Consider the following 6023-nt stretch of genomic DNA (forward strand, 5'->3'; position numbering starts at 1 on the left):
CGGTTTTGAGAATTGTTTTATTCAATTTTTAAGCTCTGGTTTTTTTAGTGCTTTACAAAAAAAATTAAAAATAGCTTCGTATCTTGTCAGCAAATCTGCTAATATTTTAATCACAAAATTCTACAATTGAGAGGTGAGTTTTTCTCAGTTTTTGTGTGATTACACCGGAGGTGCTAGACCCAAAGGGTCGTTTTTGAAGTATCTGGGCATGGTTTTGATATGGTTTAGGTGATTTTTCTTTGTCCCACATGAACTATGGTTAGTATTGCAGCAGTGAAAAAATAGTAATTTCACAGCAAAAGTAGAGTTTTAGAGCACTTTTATGTTACAAAACATTGTATTTTCTGATGATTTTATTCGTTTTTTTTTAAGATATGTGCACTATAGAAATTATATGGTTATTTTTATCTAAAAAGTAGTGATAGGGAGATCAATTTTTTTTCTTTGTGAAAATCTGACTATCATATGAGAATTTTTATATTTCTTTCGTCATTATTTCTGTTATTTCTCCCGTTCTCACCCCGTTGTCCAAGGAATAGACTCCGAATAATGAACTGCGTAATTCGTCCGTCAAGAAGGTCATCCCTAGGATGAAGTCGTCCGAGGCGACCGCGGAAGAACTCCCCTCTCCCCGGGACATTTGTTTATTTTTGCTAATTGGTCACACCGCAGACACCTTGTAAAAGAGTAGTCTCCTGCAGGTGTCCGGTTGACGGAGACGGATGGGTGTTCCTGTATTGAGAGTAGACAAGAGGTCACCTACAAGGGTCACCCGTACGGTGAGAACATTACCAAAAATGGTCAGTCATCTCCCCAGGTGATGACGAATTTAACATTAATTGGTCAAGCGATGTCTTCATTGTCGTCACCCATGACGGGGGAGACTGTCATAAATCGGGAGAAGTGACATATTACGTCAACGGAGTCCCTGAGATTTCCCACGCTAAAAAAGTATAAAAGGGGAATGATCGGAGGTCTCGAGGTGATCATCGGAGGAAGAAGACTACAAGCGTCTATTCTGGAAGGACTTCAAGGTTTCTGATCGCCGACCTAAAGAGGTAAATACTTAGATTGTTTTTACTTCTCTCTCTCTCGGTATACTCGGGACTTAGAAATTATTGTCTCTCGACTTACTTGGGACTTAGAAATTATTTGTTCGGTTCCTTTAGCTAGGACTTAGTCATATTTTGTGTCGAGGACCTTTGACGATTCCACTTACGGGATAGACGGACATGGTTGTCCGATATTGTCGTGACTCGGAATTTATTATAATTATTGCTTACATATTGTTTAGAATTAATGTGTAATTTTAATGTATTTGTATTTATTTTTAAGTTTATATTAAATATGTTATTCCTAATTTAATGACTCTTGTTAAGTACTACCGACATCTCATCACGACTTCATTATGCCTCCCACTCCTTTAGCCCTCCTATAGCCATTTCCTGACAGCTAAGCCGGTAAGTGGGGAGAAGCTCTCTGTTTCAGCCCCCTCGGTTAGCACATTTATTTTTCTCATTTTAGTAGTTTCATTGACAGGACGCTTATCGTCATTGAGGTACATGTGTGTCGATTTATCTTCCGACAAGGCACCGGTCAGAAGTAACTATTGTTGCACTACTGGTAATAACTGGCCGTTGAAACAAAACTGTTCTTATTCTATAAAATTTTGGCAAAAGTCATTTAAAACACCAACTACACCAAAGGCAAGCAGTTGCAAACTGCAAAGGGAAAGTCTTTAAGAGATCTGTTCTTATTTAACAGAATTTTCTGATTTGGGTAGTTGGTATATAAATGCACAAAAACTTTTATTATTACTTATCAGAGATATTTTCTCATGGTAAAAAAGGCAAATTTTATCGGTTATTGAAGAGTAAAAATTTAATGTTTGTGGCAAATAGTCATGGAGATAGTATCCGTGCCTGAAATTTGGTGTCTTCGAGCTAATAGCGAGGTTGAGGCTGACTTTTTCAATGCGAAAATGTGTACGTTGAACATTCGGCACCACCTTCCCGTAAGCCTAGAAGTTTGACAATGGTGTTTGGAATGTCTGTGGCGCCAAATGTTCGTACATGTTTTTGTGTTGAAAACGTCAGCCTCAACCTTACTATTGACTTTTGGAAGACCCAAGTGTGTACTCACACCTTTGTGATGATTGCTACTATCAAACTGCTTTTTGTACAGATTGCTTTTTCAAGAGTTCTTATATTTGGCATTTTTTCACCATTGCTTCTAGTTACCACTGTTAATTTTGTTTTAAACTTTGAGGAAGATTTTCAATAAAAACAAATTTTGAGAAGTTGGATGAATATTTTGATGATTTTGTATGCTCTTAATTATATATTAGTAATTTATTAAAATAACTTTAGAGAAAATTTTCAAATGTCTTTTTTAAAAAATTTTTAGGTCATCGAGAAAAGTAGCAAACCTCATATCAGAGTCGAGATATCGCGAGGACAAAAATTGTTTGTGCCTGAAGAAATTTCAGCCATGGTTTTAACTAAAACGAAAGAGACGGCAGAAGCATATTTAGGGGAAAAAATTACCAATGCTGTTGTGACAGTACCAGCTTATTTTAACGATGCCCAATGCCAGGCAACAAAAGATACTATTGTAATTGCTGGACTGAACGTGATGAGAATTATTAATGAGCCGACTGCTGCTGCTATTGCTTATGGGTTGGATAAGAAAGAAGGCAAAAAAAATATTCTGGTATTTGATTTAGGAGGTGGTACATTTGATGTTTCTTTGTTGGCAATTGATAATGGAGTATTTGAAGTAATTTCAACAAATGGATATACTGATTTGGGTAAGAATTTTTTATTGATTTTTTTTTTGCATGTATAAAATGTACAAATAATTGAATACATGTATCTGTTATCAAATTTTATTTTGGTAAATCAAATTATTTCATTTACTAGCTGTTACCCACGACTTCGCACGTGCAGATTTTGCAAGCAAATCCCATTTATATTCAATATTTCAATAACCATAGTAATTGTTATATCACCTGCTACTGAGAATCAAACGAACTGTTTTCAATTTGATCAATTTTCTGGAACGTTTACAATCGTTCTATAATCGAACCAATATGCAATAACAAATTCGAATTTAAAATGTTTCGAACATTTGGTTAAAAAATCGAAATATATAAAAATATTTATAACAATGTCTGAAATGTTATCAATTTAATACGCCTAAGTACTTGATAAAGACTAAACATAGTTAAAAACAAAAAATTGCATCTAAAATAGTACAGTAGAAGCCGTTCTTTGGGTTAAGCCTTAATCCTTTCCCTCTCCCCCCAGCAGGGAAATTTTGAAAAATCTCTTCTTAGTGTGTTTTTCATGACATACACTGTGTACAAAATTTCACCTCTAGGTTCAGAGGTTTGCTCTGGTCAATGATGAATAAGTCAGTCAGGACAAGTAATATATATTTAGATTTCTATGCAGAGTATTTTATGGAATTTTTTCCATTCACATAATTTTATAATCATATCTGAATTATATTGGTAGCAATTTTATTTTTAATAAACTTCAATATTTATGTTAATTATAAATTCAATGAAAATTCATAGAAAATTATTACAGTAGAGCGTCATTTATCCGAATCAATTGGGGACTGGGGTTGTTCGGATAACCAGTTATGTACAAAAAAATATATTAACCTATCCCGTGTTGAAATTTTTCTCCATTGCGTGTCGCTACATGTTGAATTTTTGTCGATGTTAAGCCGAATGAAAACTTTTTAAAATAATAATCGTGGCTATTGTATCATTAAAAATTTTTTTATTTTGTACAAACAAAATAAATATATTGAAAAATATAAAAACAAAAAAAAATATACTTTAGAAGTTGATCTAGTATCAAAAACGTTCGATTCAGCACGACACAGTCCTCAGAAAAACACCATACAAAAGTGCCAGTGCTGCCAGCTAAAACACACACACACCAACAAAAAATATTGGAGTAGCCCAAGATATAGGCAAAGATTGCAGCACCACAGCACTAGCGAAAATTTAAATTTGCCGACTGGAATGCTTTCTAATAAACGACACTCTACTGCATTAGGTTTTTTATGTATGTATATATGGAACTATATTAGTTTAATTCAATATTTCAGTATTTATAGTATTAGCACCAAAACTAAATTTCAGTAATTGCTATTATTAATTTCATTATAATATCAGACTATATTAAATTTTAATGTCTGTTTGCAATTTATGTGCAGGAGGTGAAGATTTTGATCAGAGAGTAATGGAGCATTTTATTAAGTTGTACAAAAAGAAGACTGGAAAAGATATCAGAAATGATAATCGTTCTGTTCAGAAAATTCGTCGTGAAGTAGAAAATGCCAAGAGAACTTTGTCGAGTGCTCATCGGGATCGTACTTAAATTGAATCAATGTATGAGGGTGAAGATTTCGGTGAAACTCTCACAAAAGCTAAATTTGAAGAATTAAATATGGTAAGAAGTTTTTAAAATCAAAAACTTTTCATTATTAAATAATTTTAAAAAAGTTGGTGTTTTTTAACATTAAAATCTTAATGTAGAAGACGTGGTTGCTGTATCTTCAAATTGTGTGTGTAGTGTCTTTGTAATCCAAACAATAATTTGGTAGACGATCGAACAGCAATGGTTAGAAAACGTTACGTTTTATTTAAAATATTTCTAGTTCAGATGCATTTCGGGTTGGCTTGTATTCCCAACCCCTCTTCAGTGCTGTTAAAATTACAAAAAATAAGGTGAGTTTCACGACATTGGTGAGTAGGACTTAACAAAAACGCGAGGTGATAACAAAATGCTTACATGTTATATAATGATACATCATAGACTTATTTGACAATCATACTACTATGTAATAAAAATATTATTTCCTATAATATGAAAAAAATGGTAAAAGGGAAGAGACTGTTTAACACATCATTTATATGCAAAAACGTATAACAAAGATTATTAATTTCAAAATATCTATAAACACTTACATTTTTAGTTAAAATGTATTATTTCCGATACAAATGGAACAGAGTACAAGTTGACAACTGGTGTTATCCGGTGTTCACCGAGTAACAGTATACCGGCATTCCACACATTCTGTACAAGGGGGTGTGCTTTAAACAATTTTTAATGCGTGGAGGTGCTCTCTATTAGTTTATACCATTGGGGGTCTATTGACATGCCTTCTGAAATATTAATTAAGTTATCTTTAGGGTGTTTTTTGATTTCTATGTGTTCTTTAAATTTCCTTTTATATGGGTCTTTTTCCAAATGTAACACTTTATAATTGCCAATATAATTGCCAAATTAATAAAAACAATATGTCTTTTGTGTGGTAGTACAAGGAGGAAGTGTTATGTTTTAGGCGGATGGCAGCATCATGTTCTTTAATTCTTGTTTCTAGTGGCCGGCCTGTTTCGCCGATGTAAGTTTTCGGATTTTGACAGTTGCATTCAAGTTTGTAAACAGTTCTCACAGTTTTAAGGACGTTTAGTTTGTTGTTATGTTGTTTATTAATGTCATAATGGATACTATGAGATATTTTGTTGGTCAAAGATGGCGCCAAACTGATAGTCTTTTTTAGGATCTTATTACAGCACTCGAAAAGGTTTTTTATGTATGGGAAACTTCCTCCTGGTACTACCACACAAAAGACTTTATTAATTTGGCAATTATCAAAACCCGAAATGCATCTGAACTAGAAATATTTAAAATAAAACGTAACGTTTTCTAACCATTGCTGTTCGATCGTCTACCAAATTATTGTTTGGATTACAAAGATGCTACACACACAATTAAAATCTTCATTTTTATTTAGGACTTGTTCCGTTCAACCTTGAAACCAATACAGAAAGTTTTAGAAGATGGTGATCTACAGAAAAAGGATATTATCATAAAAACATACCAATAAACTTCTATCAGTTGGATTAAGTTATAAATCTACTCACGATTCACATAATGGGTGAGGGCGGCCAAATATCTAGCAAGCAGGCAGGCAGCTAGCTAACAGCCCAGAACCGGTCC

At 33.6% G+C, this 6023-nt stretch overlaps 1 pseudogene; it reads left to right on the forward strand.

Annotated features, from left to right (window-relative positions):
• The first annotated feature begins 458 nt into the window (after window positions 1-458).
• LOC111638269 lies at window positions 459-5942 on the forward strand (annotated as a pseudogene).
• The last annotated feature ends 81 nt before the right edge of the window (window positions 5943-6023 follow it).

The sequence above is a fragment of the Centruroides sculpturatus genome, unplaced genomic scaffold, assembly GCF_000671375.1.
Source record: "Centruroides sculpturatus isolate CEXI.00-Female unplaced genomic scaffold, Cexi_2.0 scaffold1055, whole genome shotgun sequence".
NCBI lineage: Eukaryota > Metazoa > Arthropoda > Arachnida > Scorpiones > Buthidae > Centruroides > Centruroides sculpturatus.